The 21,164-nt window shown below is 43.5% G+C and overlaps 1 protein-coding gene across 1 annotated transcript in view; it reads right to left on the bottom strand.

The window, feature by feature from the left end:
• The window catches only part of RETREG1 (reticulophagy regulator 1), a 128,562-nt gene that overhangs the window by 64,872 nt on the left and 42,526 nt on the right, over nt 1–21,164 (bottom strand). The window lies entirely within an intron of this gene.

Raw genomic sequence — 21,164 nt, 5'->3', positions numbered from 1 at the left:
TACGGAATGTTTCCAACACCCACCTGGAAAACACCACCTACCCACCTACCTGGTCACCTCCTTTAAAATCCAGGCAACCACCCCTGCTGTCACTACAGATGAGTAGAAGGTACTAGGAAGAACACAAAACAAAACCCCCTCCCTGACTCCTACCTGAAGGCTTTTCAGGTGTTAAAACACATGTGTGTTTCATCCTGCTCCTCTATATACGGCAGCAGCAGGTGACAGGGCTTTTGAAAGATGGAAGACAGGCCTGGGGGCGGGGGGCTCATCTTAGAGTCAGTGGAACTTGTCCTCCGAGCACCCAGGCCTCTTTGGTTTCTGTTTTTAGGACATGCAGACAAGAGGGCCAAAAACCATCCCGTGAGCAAACACAGCTCGTAAGTCAGGTCCACACTTGTCTGTCTTTGTACTGTGCCTCCATACAGCATTTTTTAAAAAGGAGAAATACATCATTCCCAAAAGTCAAAGGACCTTTTAATTATTTCAGCTAAAAGAAACACACGCTGCACGGCACACAGCAATATGGAAGGGAGTCAAACAAGTTCTGGCACTCTGTAGAAAACAATAAAAATTCCTGCCGGCTTCTAAACAGAACAGATCCTACTTCTGTTTGTGTTCGCATTCAGGTTTCAGTGTGACTGTTGTACCCACTTTATTCTAAATAGCTTTATTGATGTGTAAGTGGCTTCCAATAAACTGTGCATATTCAACGTGCATTATTTGATAACTTTTGACACATTTATGCACCCGTGAAACCATCACTAAAATCAATACAACGCACAACGCCACCACCCTTCCCAAGGTTCCTGGTGCCCTTTTGAATCCTTCCTTCCTGCCCTTCCCTGTACCACCTGCTCCCTTCCAAGGTAAGGAACGATTTGCTTTCTGTAACAACAGACGAGTGTGCATTTAAAAATGTTTAGACAAATGGAATCATCCAGCCTGACTCTTTTTGTCTGGCTTCTTTAATTCAGACTAGTTATTTCGAGATTCATCCTGGTTGTTTCATCTACTAGTGTATCAATAATTCATGCCTTTTTATTGTAGAGCAGTATCCCACCATATGGATATACCACTATTTACTTATCTATCCACCTGCTGATGGACAGTTTTCAGCTATGACCAATAAAGCTCCGAAGAACACTCTTGTCCAAGACTTTGTATGGACATGTGCTTTCACTTCTCTTGGGTAAATACCTAGGACGGGAATGGCTGAATCCCATGGTAGGTATATGTTTACCTTTTCAAGAACCTGCCCCAGTGTTGTAGTCAATGGCTGTGACCATGTAACATGCACCCCCAGAGGCAGAATATGAGCCTTCCAACTGTTTCCCACCCTCACAACACTCAGTAGGGTCTTTTTACATTCTGGCCATTCAAGTAAGTGTAGTGCTATCTCATTGTGACTGTACTAATCTGAGCTTCTAATAACCAATGATCGTGGGCATCCTTTTTATGCATTTATCTTTGTTAAAGATGCTCGAATCATTTGGATTTTTTTTTAACTGGGTTGTCTTCTTATTAAGTTATAAAAGTTCTTTATCTACTCCGGATGCAGACCTTTTCAGATGTATGGTTTATGAGTATTTTCTCCCAATCTGTGCCTTGACTTTTCTTCCCTCAATACTGTCTGTTAAAGAGCAAAGATTTTTTTTTTCATCTCGATGAAGTCCAATGTGTTAAATTTTTCTTTGACAGATGATGCCTATCGTATTGCATCCGAGAAATCGTTCCTTCACTTGGGGTTATGAAGACTGTCTGTTCACATCTAGAAGTTTTACAGATTTAACTTTATATTTAGGCCTGTTTCAATGCCCTTGGAGTTAATTCTTATATATGATGCTAGGTATGGATCTAAGTTTGTACTTTTGCACATGGAAATTCAACATTTCTGTGCTACTTGTTTTTTTTTTTTTTTTGGTTTTTTTTTTTTTTTAATTTTTTTTTTTTTCAACGTTTATTTTTGGGACAGAGAGAGACAGAGCATGAACGGGGGAGGGGCAGAGAGAGAGAGAGAGAGACACAGAATCGGAAACAGGCTCCAGGCTCTGAGCCATCAGCCCAGAGCCTGACGCGGGGCTCGAACTCACGGACCGCGAGATCGTGACCTGGCTGAAGTCGGACGCTTAACCGACTGCGCCACCCTGGCGCCCCTCTGTGCTACTTGTTAAAAAGCCATCTTCTCTTTGCTGAATTGCCTCTGAACCTTTGCTGAAAATTAGGTGTCACATATATGTGAGTCTACTTCTGGACTCTACTCTGTTCCACTGACTTATCACCATACTGTCTTGATTACCACAGCCTTAGAATAAGCCTACGCACTTTGTTTAGCCAGTAAGGAAACTGAGGCCCAGGAGTTGAACTGGTTTGCTCCAAGCCCAGCATTTCTTCCATTCAGGCCACATCACTTCCTAAGATTTAATTTCTACAGATGCGGAAGACTATATGCCAAGAAAAAAATATTTGATATGACAGACGTGAACATATTTTTACTAAAAAATGCAGCCTTGTGCTTTTGATGAAAACAAGCGTTAACAATATTAGAGGTAAACTTTTAGCAAGAGGAAAGAAACACGTTTCGGTCACAAAAAGCATAACTTGTCTCTCCAACATTTAGAGACACCCCTCCCCACCACACTGAGTCAGGGCTCGCTGCTTCCCAGCTAGGGCCCCCACGGGCTCTGACCATCTCGTATCCAGGCACCTTGGTGACACCAAAGTTCAGTTTGCTTTCTTATTATTGGCACGTGATGAAACATTTTTTTTAATTTATTTATTTTTGAGAGAGACAGAGTGAGCGAGTGAGTGAGTAAGTGAGTGACCAGGGCAGGGACAGAGAGAGAATCCCAAGCAGGCTCCACACTGTCAGTACAGAGTGCCATGACAGGGTTCGATCTCACGAACTGGGAGATCATGACCTGAGCCAAAATCAAGAGTCAGACACTTAACTGATTGAGCCACCCAGGCACCCTGAAACATTTTAAATTCTTGTTTTAAATCCAAATGATACTTTTCGTTTTTGGAAAGCATCATTCATTCATTCATTCATTCGTTTTTAATTTAAATTTTAGTTAACACACAGTGTAATATTGGTTTCAGGAGCAGAATCCAGTGATGGATCAACTTACATACAACACCCGGTGCTCATCACAAGTGCCCTCCAGGGGGGCACCTGGGTGACTCAGTAGGTTAAGTGTCTGACTTTGGCTTAGGTCATGATCTCAAGGTTTGTGAGTTCAAGTCCCGCATTGGGCTCTGCACTGTCTGCAGAGCCTGCTTGGGATTCATTCGCTCCCCACCAACTCAAAATAAATAAATAAATAAACTTAAAAAAAAAAGGTCGCTCCTTTAATACCCATCAGCCATCTCGCCCAACTCCCACCCACCTCCCTCCATCAACCCATAGTTTATTCTCTATCATTAAGAGTCTCTTGTGTTTTGTTTCCCTTCTTCTCTCCCCCACCCATATGTTCAGCTCTTTTGCTTCTTAAATTCCACGTATGAATAAAATCATATGGTATCTGTCTTTCTCTGACTTATTTTGCTTAGCATAATACATTCTCGCTCCAACCACGTTGCAAATGGCAAGATTTCATTCTTTTAATGGCTAATATTCCATTGTATATATGCTGCATCTTCTTTATCCATTCATCAGTTGATGGACATTTGTGCTCTCCCCATCGTTTAGCTATTCTAACTATAGCTTTTTTTTGCCTATGTACTGTTTAAGAGGTCATGTTCTAGACGGAAATGGAAGCTGGTTGATAGCAGAGGCGGTAGGATGTGGAGATCAGCCTGCTGTCTCTGGGGAGGGATGGACATGGTTGAAATCTTCCCTCCATCCCTTTGGTCAAGTTATTTACCCAAGTGTTGGTGTCCTTGTCTTTTAAATGGGACTAAGACTTCCTGCCTTGTGAATTGTCATGAAGAAAAATTGGGTGATGCTGAAAACATTCAGCACAGTGCCAGGCAATATTAAGCACCAACAGATGACAGTTATTGACAGGTCATCAGCACCATCAGCACCATCCAGGGTCGTCCCATTTTCTCAACTGCTCTTTACTGTACTCCAAGCTCCCCATCAGCTCCCTCTGATTCCTGGAAAGCCCTTGAAAGCTGCTTCAGATCCTGGTAACTTTCTAGCCTCTGGCTCCCGGCATTTCTCGGGTCCAGCTTCCATGTGTGATTACTCTGGGTCCAAATAATAATTCTTTCCTGATTAATGCTAGGTTGAGGGGTTTCTGTTGTGACCACAGAAGCTTCCTTGAAAAGACAGGTAAATTAGAGACTGGTGGTTCTCCCTGTCCACAATGCTGCTCTGGGTCATTTGGACTCGGTCACTCCAGGGGGCCGGGGAAGTGGTCCTGGACGTGATGCACTGCTGGGCTGGGACAAAATGTATCACAAACTTGCATCCTCTGAGAGAATCTAAACAAGTCCAGTGTTCATGGGTCATGAAAAATAAAGTTACGCGGTTCAATGACCAAAATCCTAAGGTCAAAAAACAAAACAAACACCAAAAGTTTCCTTTGGTACCTCTGCTTTTTCATTGCACAAATCTTAAAATTTCATATTCTTGATAAAGAAACATGCAACCTTTGAAAAGAGGCACGTTGTTAGCTGCAACATGTTACCGCAAAGATGCTTTTATCGTTTAAATGCGAGATACAGTTATTACAGCTGATTGGAAAACAGGCACAAAAGAGGATGCTGATATACATGGAAATACCAGACTCCAATTTTGAAACTCCAATTTTGAAACTACTCAATGGGTACACCATAAATCTGTCGGCCTTCAAATATCCTGCCCCTTTCCTGTTTCTTACATTGTCTTAATATTAACGTTTCAATGAACAAAGCAGAATGGATCTAAATACAATCATGGACTTCCTCCTCTCATGGCTTGAGGTACCAATGAAAACTTTTTCTGATGATCTAATACTTTACAGCTCTTTTTATTCTGGGGCCCGCGGGCTCTCTCTCTTTATGTAGAGCAAACAGCAACAGAATCTCTTTAGAATCGTTTGAAAAGTGAATCGACATGGCTTTGACAAATGCCTGCCAATGTACAAGTCTCTTGTTATTTCTACCACCTCTCTGACATTTGAGACCTTCTCCCTTGTTCTGACATCAAGGGAGATACAATCAAATCCTGGCATAATATGCGGTCCTCTGATAGATGTCCAGCAGAGTGCCTTACACACAGCAGGCGCTTACTAAATCTTGGAAGAATGGAGCCACTGACTCACAGTTGAGCCACTGACAGGGAAAGTGGCCCTAGAGTTGAAGCCGGAATCCAAAAGAGCGATGAGCTATTAGGGCCCTCTCTACAGGGTGACTATGGCAACAGCCACCACCTCCCTTTCTCGATCCACAACCAAAAAACGGACATTGGTCAAGTGTCTCATTCCTTTACAAATGTCACAAGAAGTTCCAGTGAAGCATTTCTGAGTCGGGCCAGGGATAAAAGGTATTTTATCACAGGAAAAGCAAAGCTGCCTAATGAGCTCCTGAACAGGTACCGCGAGGATTTGGTTTCTTCAGAATAAATGAACATTTAAAAAAAAAATTTTTTTTAATGTTTATTTATTTTTAAGAGAGAAAGAAAGACAGAGTGTGAGCTGGGGAGGGGCAGAGAGAGAGACAGAGAGAGAGAGGGAGACACAGAATCTGAAGCAGGCTGCAGGCTCCGCACTGTCAGCACAAGAGGCCGATGCGGGGCTCGAACTCACGAACCATGAGATCATGACCTGTGCCAAAGTCGGATGTTCAACCGACTGAGCCACCCACGCGCCCCAGAATAAATGAACATTTTAACATGTTCCACCTTCACTTCTGTCCTCTCGCAGAGCCTAGCACACAGTTCTCTTGTTACCTTTGCTGAGTAACCATAAGTGCGCTACCAACAATGGGAATTTACGGTCTTACCCAAACAGTAACTCTTGTTTTAGCAACATTGATTTAGGATACAGATAGGTGGATGGTTTTGCCCAAGAAAACACCTGGTTCTTCTAGGTTCCCCTTTCAATATGCACAGTGAGACCCTTCTGTAAAGGTAAAGATGTACAATATGTTCAGTCCTAGAACAGTAGCTTTTAGAAAGCCCTTTAGCTCTGAATCTAAGAATACACACAGATGTGCCATCATAATGTCAAATTTGCTAATAATTTCAAATACTCGTTATTAGTGTGTAACACTGTTCTGGTTTTGAAAGGCAGAAGAATAATAAGGTATTGAGTAAACTTCTTAAAATTAGTGCTGGGAAAAACTAATAATTATGGCCCCAAATCTACGAAGCATCTATAAATGCTACGGGTTAAGAAAAGGTGGTTAAAGTAACTATCTTCAGAAGTAAATAGGGAGACTAGACGTAGAAGCTTTTTATCCCATGAATGAAAAAAAATACATACAACACATCAGAAAATATTCTGAATATAGGTTAGGATAGTTTTTATATAGCTGCATTGGTTTTTATTCTAACAATAAAAAACCCTAACGCCAGATCAAATTAGGAGTCCCGATTCTTCACTCCCTGTAACAGTAGTATTACAGGTCCACACCCTTGCCACGGCCTATAGTGACCAGATATATTTTCCCCTTTTTGGCTTTGAAGTTGGTCATGTGACTTCCTTTGGCCAACTGGATATTAGTAGACAGAGGCTTGAAATGTGCATGAATGACTGGGTTTGCCCTTTGGGGTTCCTACAGTCTTTGCAAGAGCAATTCACCTGGGATAGCCTCTGGTCCAGCAAGGCTGCAAGCCTGAGGAGCAGGCCTAGGTACACCCAACGCTTGGAGCCATGATCAGCCGTGTCCAACCCAAAGCAGCCACGTCCAACCCAAACCAGATGAAGCGCAACTGGTCTACAGCTACATGAGCAAGGAATAAATGCTGACTGTAGGCCACTGAGATTTGTATGCTTGCTACACAGCAGTGCCTCCTCGTTGACAAGTCCTTTCTCGATAAAGAGAAAAGTACGGCAAATCAGGGAACCATGACGTATTTATTATCGAGCCTGTTTTTGTTTAGCTTCACGTGAACTAATATATAAAAAATTTTAAAGATCCCGAGAACACTGTGTTATAGCCTTCTTGACCAAAAATATTTTATATAGATCCACTTTCACACTTTGTCTGGATTCTCTCCTCCTATACAACATGGATAAGGAGCCAGGATTTATCAGACTCAAGGGTTGGGAGAGGGGAGGGGGATCAGGATCGGCTAATGACTCTGCTCTTGATACTATCTTGATGTTAGGTGACCCTGCCATATGACCCTCACTTCTTCTCAGACCTTACCACAGTGTCAGACCCGTAGCAGTAGCTGTCAAGCTATCTTTCAAAAGTGTCAGAATATAAACGAGTGAAGGCAGTATGTGACTGAACATGAAAGGGAACATTTCTTCTCTGTATCTAAAAAGAAGGAGGATCACAAGGTGATCCTCAGTTAACTATTTAACTGAAAGGGACTACCAAATAATCCGTTCTCTGGGCCCCTGAGTGCTGGACAGGTTGTCTTTATGATTTTGTTTCATTAAGATCTTTTCCAGGCTTGGTTTCCCAGCAGCTTCATCCTCCTCTCTAATTCTGCATTCCTAGGCATCAGATCAAGCAATCAGTTCCCTCTATTTCCCCCCCTCCCCCCACCCCGTGATTAAATCCAAAAGGGAGAAATGGGGGAAATGGGCAGAGAGAGAATCTCAGACCAAGAGTTCACACAAAGTCTAGGTGGTGAGCTCAGCCAACATTAACGGATGCAATATCGGAGTCTTGACTCCAATAAAAGCGGCTGTATCAACTTTTCACTGGCCTCCCTCTACGTCTTGAAATCACTTGCTTAGCAGAGAATAAATAGCTTTTCTCCTAGTCCAGAAATAAGCCAGCGGTACCATAGAGACAAAGTTTTCTCTAGGATTTTAGCCAACTACCTTCTTGCTATTAATTAAATGATCAATCCCAGAGTCTAACCAGCATGAGAAAATTCCTTACCAGCCATGTTTTCTTTCACTGCTGGGAGACTTTTGCACCTTGACCAAGGAACAAAAGCAAACTTACAAACTGATCCCTAACTTTCCATATGCTGTACACAAAGAGCACACACAAAGAGCACACATTCCTCAAACCCGGATTCCTTCTCCCCTTTCATTAGGCAAGTAGACAAGGTCCGATCGGACGCTCATATGTAAGCAAGACTGGAAGACCGTCTTTTTCTACTCCGGTTTAATCAAGACCTAGATTAGAATACTCCTGTTTTGACCTCAAATCAGTTGTAGATCAATTTCTCTCCTTAGAAATATGTTTCTTTTCTTTCAATTACCGAGGCCTCATTTAAAAATTTTCTCAATTACTGAGTCTTCATTACATATTTCAAGCATGGTGCACCCATGAAAAGCCCTTTAAAGCAAGATGATTTCATTTCAACTTAGCCTCAGGGGGGAAAAAAATATTTAAATGTGCAATTTATTCAAAATAAACATCCATTTCTGAGTTGAGGATGTTTAGCTTGATAAGCTTTGGAATTCAGTTTTCTTTCCATAGCAGATGACTCTTGAGTCATGACTGAAAATATATCATCACTCGTTTTAATAAAGATAATGACAACTCACCAAAAAAAATTCAGACAGACACCAAGAAACAGATCTGAAAAAAAAAAAAAAAGTGTTTCAGTGGAAGTAAAAATACTATTCAAAATCTAAAATTGGCAGATCAGGAGAAATGAATAGTGAAAGCACTTCTTGTGTTTTAAATGACATGAGATGGCTCTGAAAGTTAGCGTTTAAAAATACTCTCTAAGAATACAAGCCAAATGACTACAGGATTATAAGTTCTCTCTCCCAGTTGTTCAGGTTTTAAAAACAGGCACAAGTAAGAATAGCCTTCAAAAAAACTAACAAATAGCACAGGGGCAATGCAATCTGCCCAATAAGGGTACCATATCATGCACGTTTTTCCTCCTTTTACCAGATACCTCTAAATAATAGCATTGCCCCCCCCCACCTTTCCCTCCTTCTAGCATATTCTCTCCCCTTTAAAAAATAAATAAGAAGCGTGACTAAAATGACGAGTGAAGGCACACTCTTGGGTTCTTCCTTCAGAACCAACCCTCTCACTGCTGGAGGCACGGGCACTGCCTAGAACTCAGCTTCTACTCTGGCATCGGGCACTGGCCCAGTTACCTGACACTACCATCCATCCTCCCATAGGATGTGTGGATGATAAAGGAAGCCAACCGCTAGCCCAGGTCCCCTTTCCCCCCAGACAGAATCCTGCCCCCTAGAGACAGTCCAGACTCCCCCCTGCAGCTGGACGGCAGGAACGACAGACAGACGTGCTGTCTGCCGGACAGAAGCAGTCCTGCCGGGCCACACACCCTCCTTCACCCACAGGGTCACAGTTCCCTGCTCAGAAAACAAAACCAAACCAGATAGAACCAAGCTGCTCCCCGTTCACAACAGCCCAAAGGCAGAAACAACCATAACGTCCACCAACTGATGACTACACAAGCGACATGTGGTATATCCAAATAATGGAGTAGTTTTCAGCCATACAAAAGAATTAAGTACTGACATACGCCACGAGAGGGATGAACCTTAAGAACATTATGCTAAGCGAAAGAAGCCAGACAAAACAAGGCCCCATTATCGTATGGTTTATTTACATGAAACATCTAGACTGAGATGTTCAAACCCACAGAGACAGAAAGAGGATTCGTGGTTGGCAGGAGCCAGAGGGAAGAGGGATGGGGAGTGATGGCTCAAAGGTTATGGGTTTCCTTTGAGGGTGATGAGATATTCTGGAACCAGACGGTGGCGATGGTTGCATGACACGGTGAACGTACTGTCACTCACGGTAAATTATGGATCTTTTACCACGATAAAAAAAAAAAATTAACCAAAAACAAACTGCTGCTTTCTCTTCACACACCCACTGCCAATATTTTCAAATGTGTGGTTCACACTACCCACCTCCATTTTCTCAACCCTCATCTTATCTGTAAGCTCCTTAATTCGGTTTTCCTCTCCAAAAAGTCTCTGCCTCTTCCACACATATAAACAAAAGGCGTGGGGAACTATTTATACAGTTCTCCATAGGGGTGCCTGGGTGGCTCAGTCGGTTAAGGGCTGTCATTGAGTCAGGTCACGAGCTCACAGTTTGTGAGTTCAAACTCGGCATCGGGCTCCGTGCTGACAGCTCAGAGCCTGGAGCCTGCTTCGGATTCTGTGTCTCCCTCTCTCTGCCCCTCCCCCCCTTACCTCTCAAAAATAGACAAACATTAAGAAAAATTCTTTATACGGTTCTCCACAAACTTTTTTATATAACCCAGTGGCCCTCTGGGGCCAGAACTCTCAGAACACCATTTACAGCCTCCTCCTCGAAACTCTCTTTGCTGCCGGCCTCCAAGCATGGCGTCTCCAAGACCCTTCTTGACCACATGTTTCCCTTTCCGAGCTCTCTTATTCCTACCTGTCCATTGGGAGCATTCTTCCAGGCCCATTCTGGGCTCCCTGTCTGGTGCGTCTTCAACTGGACCACTCTGGCTGGTGCTCCAGCCTCCTCGTTTCAGGAGGCACTTCTCCCACAAACTGGGGTCAAAGTGCATTTCTTCAGTGGATGGAGACGTGAGTTGGCAAATGCACCCTCAACATTGTCTAACAGGGCTGGTTCTTTCACGGGATAAGGAACACTGTGTCCCACTGCTGCTGTAATGAATTACCAAATCTGGTGGCTGAAAACCACACACTGATCATCCCTCAGTTCTGGTGATGAGAATCTAAAGTGTGTCTGCTGGGCCGCATTCTTTCTAGAGGCTCTGGGGGAGAGTCTGTTTCCTGGTCTCCTGCATTTCACAGAGGCGGCCTGCATTCCTGGCCCCGAGGCCCCGTGGCCCCGTGTTCCATCTACTCAGCCGACAGCATAGCATCTCTCCCCCTCTCTGACCACCTGCCTCCCTCTTATAAAGACCCTTGTGGGGGCGCCTGGGTGGCTCACGTCAGTAAAGCGTCTGATTCTTGATTTGGTCTCAGATCATGATCTGGTGGTTCGGGGGTTCGAGCCCTGCACTGGGCTCCAGGCTGATGGTGCAGAGCCTGCTTGGGATTCTCTCTCCCCCCACCTCTTTCTGCCCCTCCCCTGCTCATGTTTCCTCTCTCACAACAAATAAGCTTTAAAAAAGACCCTTGTGAATACACTGGCCTACCTGGATAATCCAGGATCCTCTCCCCATCTTAAAGACCCTTAACTCAATCTCATCTGCAAAGTCCCTTTTGTCGTATAAGGAACACAGTCACACACAGGCGCTGGGTGTTGGCAGGTGGAAATTCTGATGGTGGTGCTGGAAGAGGGAGGTGTGCATTCTACCACAAATACTCCCAGGTCCTGAGGAAAACCTTTGACAGCCGTTTCTTTTGCATGCCTTTATGACAAGCAGGGACCTTTGACCTCAATAGTTGACAGATCAATTCGTGCCCAGGGGCCAACAGCTCACCAAGAAGTCTTCTCTTCACACAAGAGCAAATGAAGCCATTTTCTAAGGTTCCCTATTCAAGGTTACGTAGAGCTCTGGGGGTGAGGGATAGGAATCTGTGCATTTCATTTCCAAGAGAGGAGAAAGTTCTACGTCAGGGACAGGTGAGGGAAGAGGAGACTCTGGAGAGCACATAACGAAGAACACGCAGAAGACTTCCCGAGACATTAGACAGAAAGAAGCAGGAAAAGGATGAACTCAAAGTACCACTGAGTTCTCCGCGGCCTCGCACATCACCAGCTTGTTTCTAAACTAAGCAGCATAGTCATTTGTCACTGGTTTGGGCCATTTGTATGTCAATGTCCTCCTCAGCCGGTCTGTCCTATCCCCACAGATGTGACCTTGTCACTACTTTTTGTCCTTGTTCATTCCTCCTATATTCAAATATATGTGCATCCTACCCATGCATGCACATGCACACATACAGACATGACCTTTCATTGGATTTTCTTCTTGTAACTGCAGCGACGCAAATATTTTTGCTCTGAAGTGTGCAAGTCCTGAAAACTTGCCAGGCAGCTCAGTTTCAACAGCAGCCAGGGCATTTCTAGCTTCTAGGACAGGCTGATGTCCCCTCCCTCACACGCCCTCTAGTGGCGGCCTACACCCGTGTGAACCCTGCCATGTTAACAAGAAAAGAGTAATTCTTCAATAGGTTGGTACAGATATCACACACGCTTTCAAATATACAGTATTCTGGCTTAAGAAACTATTTACTTTATGTGTTAGGCATTTACCTTTCTTCTTTTTGTGATTTTTTTCATACTGCCAGAGTAAACTCAGAAACTCAAAGAAGCAGTGAACAGTCTGGTAAAAGAAAATGCCCAACGTCCAATGAAAAGAAAACACGTAAATAAACTGTGGTATGGTCACACGGTGGGATATTCTATGGCAGCAACCTAGAACGAACCACAGCTATACACAGCAACGTGGATTAATCTTTTTGAAAAATGTTTAGTGTTAGGACATTAGTTCTAGAAGGCTACATAAATACGGTACCATTTTTATAGACCGCAAAAAAAAAAAAAAAAAAATTGGGAACACATGTATATGTAATTTCAATGTATGTATATTTACATATACAGAACTTGGCTGGGATGGGTCGTTCACGAGAGAACATAACGTCTTCTCAGATTCATTCTTGCTTAAATTGCCCAAAGATTATTGTCGGGAGCACCAGGATAGAGATACAAATCCTAGTCTGGATGATACAAAGAGTTTCCAAATCTTGCTGAAGTAAAAGGTCTCTGGGAGCACGCCTCAATGGTGAGACTATGCAGTTAGACCCCTCACCTATGCCTGGAGGCTCGACCTCGGGCCTGTGGCAAAGTCTCAGAAAGGAAGAATTCCAGAACTTTTACTCCACCCCTCGGACACCGCCTGATCTTGGAAGTCAATCGCTTCGGTTTATTACTTCACAACACGTGACCACTTCTCCTTCACCCCAGTCCCATGAGACTCGGCGGTAAGTGGCACTTGGCCTGAGCAGGGCCCCCCTGTAATGCCTCTGATTTCTGAGGCTCCATCCTTCCTTTGAGCCCAGCTGCGTCTCTGGACTTCGGCCCTGACCTTTGTTTCCAATGACTGGGCCGTGCCAGTCCCTCTCCTGGTAACCAGAGCCCTGTCTCTGGACGGCAGCTCTGGAGCCGGAGCCATTAGGCGCTTGGGCAAACTGACTGCCTGCAGCCTTCTGTTGAGTCGCCTCCAACATGCACAGTCACAGACCTCATCCTGCGTGATGGGACCCCCCCCCCCCCACCCACTGTCTCTCTTCGTGATAAAAGCCACCATTTTCACCACAGAAAGAGAAACGTAGTAAGGGTAAGCCAAATCAAGAAAATAAAAGTCACCTGTATTCCCCTCACACAGAGACACGACGTATGTGACAGCAAACGATTATGATGCACTGCACATTATACCTTCCCGTACTTATTTAAACCTAGAGTTTTTTGGGTTTCTTTTTTACACAATTAGCAACAAAGGGGAAATTTTCATATCAGTAAAGCCTCTTCTATAACATGATCTTAATTAACTGCATAATATCCCACTTATTCCAGTTACTACGGCTGCTTAAAAAAAAAAAAAAAAAAAAAAAAACTTACGGTATAAAATAAAAAAAAATCACCCTCATCTATAGCTCCTGCCTCAGGGCCTTTGCACTGAGTGTTCCCAGAGCCTAGAAGCTCTTTACTCAGACAGGACTCACAACTCACTTTCTAGTCTTTGCTCAAAAATCCTCAGTGAAGTCTTTCTCGAGCACTTGATTATAATTTGTCCCTCCCTGCCCACCCTCACACACCCTAATCCCTTCATCTGGGTTTAGTTTCCTTAAACAGTAGTTCACTATGTAACATTATGTAGTGTAGCAATTTATCTTCTGGCTCAGTCACTAGAATATGAACTCCAGGAGGAACGAGTTTGTTGTTTTTTTTTCTTCCACAGATGCCTAGAAGTACCAGCAATTAAGGCACTCAATAAAAGTCTGTTTGAAAGGATGAATGAACAAACCCACACATATAATTTCATGAAAAGACTGGAAGAAAACAAACAAAATTGGAAGTGAGTTTAATTTCTGGGTGATGGATTTCTACAGGATTTAGGTTTTCTTCTTTACAGGTTTCCTATATTTTTAGTGTTCTATATTAGTGGGTACTACTTTTAAAATCAGGGGGAAAATATATTTTAAATGCTACTAGGCAAGCAGGATTATAAATAGACATGTTTGGGAACAGTAAAGAAAGAGACAAAGAGAAAAAAAAAAATAGGAAAAAAACCCCCAGATTTCCTTTCTCCCAGGAATGACCTAAAAAGAAAAAAAGAAAAAGAAAAAAAAAAAAAAAGAGAGAGAGAGACAAAGAGAAAAAAAAATACCAAGAAACAGAGAGGAACAAAAGAGAGGCAGAGACAGACCAAGAGAAAGAGACAGAGAGGCATGAAAAAAGAAAAAAAAAAAAGCAAAGAGACCGAGAGGCAGATAGAAACTTCCAACTGTCTGTGAAGTCTTAATTTATATTCAAATAACCGCAACATAGGCCAGGGTAAGTTAAGAGAAGTGTTAACCACTAATCATTCTTCTTTCTCCGGTGATTAAAATCTAATGAAGCAAGAATGCTAGAAGGCAGCATTAATTAGTCTAGCTTAATTTTTAAAATATATTTATAAATGAATTACATTTTCAAACCCTCAATAACTCAGGATCTACCACCTAATCAAATCCAATAAGCATGGGGTTAAGAGAAACTGAAACATGGATTAAAATGATCGGAGTTGAAATTTTCATCTGTTTTCAAGTGTTTGTAGAGACTCAAGGTGCTGACATGGGAAATGGCAGCATACTCACACTTTTTTTTTTTTTTTTTAATTTTTTGTTTTTTTTCAACGTTTATTTATTTTTGGGACAGAGAGAGACAGAGCATGAACGGGAGAGGGGCAGAGAGAGAGGGAGACACAGAATCGGAAACAGGCTCCAGGCTCGGAGCCATCAGCCCAGAGCCCGACGCGGGGCTCGAACTCACGGACCGCGAGATCGTGACCTGGCTGAAGTCGGACGCCTAACCGACTGCGCCACCCAGGCGCCCCTACTCACACTTTTAAGTATGCAAATATGAAGCAGCTCTAAAATAATTCTAAAAACGGGGGTGACTGAACTCACGTTATAAACCGATTACGGAGTGACATTCATTTAAAGAAAAGAAACTATCATACACAATAATTGTAAATTATAAGAACACATAATATTGAGTGCCTTTCACTTAAGGAGCCCTGAGTTTTAAGTCACTTAGGGCTCCCCTGATGGCTGCTATCCCAGACTCAGGAAGCCCTGACCCCTGGTTTTCTGTCCAGGTTTTGACTTGACAGATCTGCCTGGATACAAGGAGACGATGCTACTCATGAAAGGAATACGCGACCAGAAACAGGTCTAACAATTAACTGCCCTTGTCAGTGAAGCCAGTGGGCTGTGAAATGCACTTCCTGTTTGGTTTTATTTTTAATGCTTCAAGAAATGTATCGGCTGCCGTCAGGAGAGGGTCCATGTCAATTTCAGGGAGCGCTTTTCTCTGGAACTCACATTCAACCCATGTGCCCTACTTTAGTTTGACGGACTCCTGAGAGACAAGAACGGCCCCTAAATGTCTGGCAGGAGCCATTTTCAAAAATTTGTAAATAGTTTTGTATGTATACATATACACCATTGACAGTGAAGAGAGAGGCGGCAGAATTCTCCGTATCGTGTCCTTCCTCCAAACTAGCTTTAAAAACTGCTCAGAGTCCTTTGTTCCATACTGGTCTTCAAACTGGTCTAATTTTCAAAGCACAATTTTAAAAAATGAATCCAACAGATCGGAATCCGGATGAAGAACTCGAGAAACTTTCCAGACCAAGTCTCAGCAGCTCTGGCTGAGAGCTCGCTATCTATCAGTCACTGAATGGGGCGGTTCTTTCCCGACAGAGAGGAAGAAAAGGGCTTTGACTCTCCATTGTACAATGCATGACTACAGAATAGTGCTCAGTTATTATTTTGGGGGGAAAAAAGGGAATAAAAGCCTATTTGGATTTTTATTTTGGCAGGATAGAGACTTGAATAGTAGTGTTTCATTCCCAGGCCAGTCCAGACATCTTCAGCCGAAGACTTACCCACACTCAGATACACTTATCTGAATTTAAGTGCATATTTTTTCTAAACTAAATAATTTAATTCAATCAAATGTATCCTTCACAGCAAAATTCTTTATTTTCTTTATGTCTGTTTATTTTTGAGAGAGACAGAGTGTGAGCAGGGGAGGGGCAGAGAGAGGGGTAGACACAGAATCTGAAGCAGGCTCCAGGCTCCGGCTGTCAGCACAGAGCCCGACACGGGGCTCGAACTCACGGACAGTGAGATCATGATCTGAGCTGAATTCGTAGGCTTAACCAACTGAGCCACCCAGGCGCCCCGGCAAAGCTGTCTTTCAAAGCTCATGGAGATGTGGCTCCCTGTCTACACTTCTGGCTGAAATTAAATTGAAAAAATACAGATTTCAATATTATGCCTTATTACAAAGGTACAGGGACAAGGTTACAAAACACAAGTTACAAGGTCACTTTTAGGCACACTCAAAAATGCTCAGACTGTAAAATCGACTAGTTTCAATGTATGAGTCGATACTATTCCTGTGTCTAACGGCAAAGAAAGGACACCATATAAGATACCATGTTCAATGCTTTTTACTTAGTAGTTCACCTTCTCTATGCAATTTTGATAAGTAAGGATGATTCATAAATAACCGAAAATGCGGTTTTCACACTAAATTCTATTCCTCAGAAGAGACAATTTAGCAAATGGTAGATGACTTTTCACTTTTAACAGACACAGAATGTCGTGCTCAAGGATTTAATTAATTAGACATCCCTTCCTTAAACACTCCAATTTGTTCTGGGCATATGAGCCGGGGCAAGCTCAGGACTTGGGTTTTGCAACCAAAGATTCTTGGCTCCTTTTCGCTGGGGGCAAAATAATAATAATAATAATAATAATAATAATAATAATAATAGTAATAGAACCAGCTAGAATGTTCTGACTGGCAGTTATCAGGAAGCTGACAAGGCAGAGGGCATTTCATCCCTCGCAGGGGGGGCCACACAACTATTTCTCCTGACGGCAGGGGAGTCCGAGACAAGCCAACACCTCGACCATGCGACCAAGATCCAGGCAAAAAGCTCACAACTCTTGCTAATCCCTGCTGGCTCTAGAAACCCTGACTGTTAATTCTCTGCTATGCCCCTGCGCAGTCAACTCCAGGTAAGGCAGAGTAGACCTGATGTCCTCATGAGTCACTGGAAAGCCACTCCCCAATTCCTGTGAAGGACACATTGCTACAGACATCGGGATTCCAAGGATGTCTGGTAGGAAATCCCAGCGCTCTCAGCCATAATTTTCAAACTCTTTAGTTGCCATGGAAGAAAAAAAAAAAAAAGATATTTTCTGTAAATTGGAACCGAACAATAAAAGAAGTTTTCTGATGCGAATAGCTCCTTAATCTGGTTATAACGTACAAAACTATTAAAGAACTCTGTAAAGAAATTTTGAATGATCGCTCTATATTGGCAAGTCATTTCTGTCAAACTTACACTTCGAAAAACCTGGCCAAAATAAAAACAATTTTAGGTTTTTAAAAGGCAATGTGGACAACATGTCCTTTGTTAACAGATGATTTTATTCAGTCAGCTGCCACAGTCACGTGCAGAAATAAAAAGCCCTTATGACGCTAAGGGTCAGGTTGCATTTCAGTACTAGGAATGAGCCCTAAGATGTGAATTGGGTTCAGTTGACAGACTGCTCTGGAAACACCCTGTCCAGGTTGTAGAGTCAGTGTTAACTGTTCATTAAGGAAATAGGTCAAGCACGAGCCCTTCTCAGAACTGAAACCTTAATAGAACCACATTTTCACCAAATCAACTTTCCAGGTACAAAAGCCGTGCTGTGAGTAGCATCTGATTAAAATTACCCAGCTTTCATTACTGATGACCACGTCAGACTAGATGCTGGCTTTACCGTCGTTTACAAGTAACACCCACGTGAACACTAGGAACAGCCTTTGTCAAATGTCCAGAGAAACTACACACATATGTAAGTATACACACACGTCACCATCTTCTTGCGAAATTTTGAGGGAAATACTTTCGGCTTCACTGACAGAAGCACATTTTCCCCAGGAGGAAGTGACAAGTCTGTGAAAGAAGAAGCCCTTAGACTACAGGGAAGGAAGGAGGTCCCTTTTCTTCGGCTTTATTGAGAATACAGTTGACATGTAACATCGCAGAAGTTTACCGTGTATGATATGATGGCTTGATACACATGTAAATTGTGAAGGGATTGCCACACAGGTGGCTAACGCACCCCTCGCCTCACACAATTGTCATTTTGTTGTGGTGGTGGTGAGAACATAGAAGGTCTACTCTCGGTAACTTTGGAGTCTACTATATGGCGCTGTTAACCAGAGTAGCGATGCTTCACATTAGATCCCCAGGACTCCCGGGGCTTACACCTGCAAGTGTATGCCCTTAGGCCGCATCTCCTCGTTTCCCTCCCCTCCCAGCCCCTGGCAACTCCCAATCTCCTCTCCATTTTTATCAGCAGCTTTTTTAGAGGCCACATATAAGTGAGATCATACAGTATTTCATTTAGACTTATTTCACACAAATAGCGGAATCTCCTTCTGCTTTTATGGCTAAATAATATTCCATTGTATATATGTACCTGTTTATCCATTTGTCCACCAATGGGAGGCTTAGGCTGTTTCCACGTCTTGGCTGTTGTGCATGATGCTGCAATAAACATGCTGGTCCAGGCACGTCTTTGCAACAGTGAGCCCATTTCCTTCGGGCATATACCCAGAAGCGGGATGCTGGATCATATGGTAATTCACACATATGGTAATTCTCTTTTTAATTTTGTAGGAACCTCCATCCTGTCTTCCATAGTGGCTGCAACCAATTTACGTCCCCACCAACAATACACAAAGGTTCCATTTTCAAGGGGCTCCTTTTTCATTTAAAAGCATTACGATGGCATTACGAAGAGAGAATGTCCATTACTTGATTTACCTTTTTACAGTGAACTTAATGATCTTTCAACGAAGCAGTTAAAGCCCCACAGAGAGAAGGCCTGGCCCATTGTGAGACTGAGCACAAACCACTAGCAATATGCGACACAGGACAAAGTAACCAGGAAGTGCAAAGAGCCTAACCCCCCGCGACGCACATGAGCAAAACGGCGTCTCTCTGCCCCCAAAGATCCTCTTACACAGCACTGCTTTCTGTCCTTCAAAGAAAGTGGTTTTGAATTTTTCGATGTTAAAAACACAAGCACTACCCAGCACCAGACACCAGGAATCACTGCAAGCAACATATCAAATCAAAGAAATTAGAGGAATAAATATTTTAATTCCACATCTCCATGATGAAAAGAGAACAGAATACAATGACACAATAGAAACTGCAGTGAAAAAATATCAGGAAGTAACCCTTCTGTGGTGGATTAAATCACTTTGAAAGAGTCCCTGGCCAAACAAAAACGTAATAACAATAAGAAAGAAACAGGAATGATTCTTTGCTCCCACTTCTGATCAACTATATCAACCATAGAATCAACTATAATTCTAGTACCGATTCTGACCTGGGGGGTGGGGGGGGGGGGGTGGAGCGCAGGAGGGGGATGTTGACCGCACCACCTAGAGACTCCAGGTCACCAGCTGAGTGTTCTACAAGTCACCTTGATTTTGACATTATCTACCTGGGGATAGCGTCAGACCCCACAGGTCAAGGGCTCAGTCCAACAAAATTCCCACCCTCTTCCCCCACTTAGGTGCCATTCACAAGCCCAGGTAGTCACCCACACTTCTGACCAACTGGCTACAGACCGGAGGTTCCAACGACCCCCTCCCTGCCTTGGTTCCATGAATTTGCTAGAGGGGCTCCCAGAACTCAGAAGCATTTTATTTACGAGATTATGGTTTTGTTACAAAAGATGTGACTCGGGAACATCCAGATGGAAGAGAAGCACGGGGCAAGGTGCAGGGAAACAGTGCTGCTCCCCACAAATCTCTGGGTGTTCACCAACCTGGGAGCTCTCCAAACACTGTCCCTTGGGGTTTTACGGAAACTTCATTATACAGGCACGATTGATCAAATCATTGGCCAAGGATGGTTGATTCAACCTCCAGCCCCCTCCCCCCTCCCCAGAGAAAGGCGGAGGGACTGAAAGTTCCAAACCTCAAACCACAAGGTTAATTCCCCAGCCAACCAACCCTTCCCCCTCCTCCCACCTTCCCTCCTCCCCGCACCGGTCCTTAGGTGTGGTGGAAAAGCCACTTTATTAACATGGACAAAAGACACCTTTCTCTCAACAATTAGGAAACTGCAAAGGTTTTAGGACTCTGTCCTTGAAACTTGGGGACAAAGACCAAATCTATATTCTTATTATAAATCACAACATCTCAAACACAACAAACCCCTCAAATTGTATTACAGATTCTTTACGGCTGGGAGGGATATTTGAAACTATTGTCTCTCTTACCTCCTCAGTCAGCAGATGAGAAACTGAGGCCCAGAGAGAACTTGGCAAGATCATCAGCTGGTGGGGGGGGGGGGGGGGCGGGGATGGGGGTGAATTGAATATATATCTGGGCAATTCGGAAGTGAATGAGACCCTTCCTTGAAAAGGTTATTTCCATGATCACACCTTCTCTGGGGGCACACAGACACTTTCCCAAAGTAGTGAAATATTACAAATCTACACAACAGGCATGTTATAAGGTGCTACTCACTCCCTGACCAAAGCCAGTGCGCTGGCAAAGGGGGTCCCCGGGTCCTGCTGTGCTCGCTGATACTTTTTTCCAGATCATCATCAAACACTCCAGTAGCTTCTAAACAGGCAACGTGTTCTAGGCTATGCTAGAAGGGCTTGGACAGCAAGGCCTCTAGAAAAGCAGGCACACGATACCTTCACGGGTCAACATAAGTACCAGCAAATCTGAAAGGCTACTCGCCAGAGAGCACAAAGTGCCCACTGGGTGGAATCTTCCCCCTGCCCCAAATTAGGGAGCCGGGTCACTCTCTGCACATGCCCAAGGAGCATGCCCAAGGAGCTCCAGCGTGC

Source organism: Leopardus geoffroyi, chromosome A1, assembly GCF_018350155.1.
Source record: "Leopardus geoffroyi isolate Oge1 chromosome A1, O.geoffroyi_Oge1_pat1.0, whole genome shotgun sequence".
NCBI classification, from domain to species: domain Eukaryota; kingdom Metazoa; phylum Chordata; class Mammalia; order Carnivora; family Felidae; genus Leopardus; species Leopardus geoffroyi.
The sequence above is the reverse complement of the archived record's forward strand: the minus strand, read 5'-3'. Positions and strand labels throughout refer to the sequence as shown.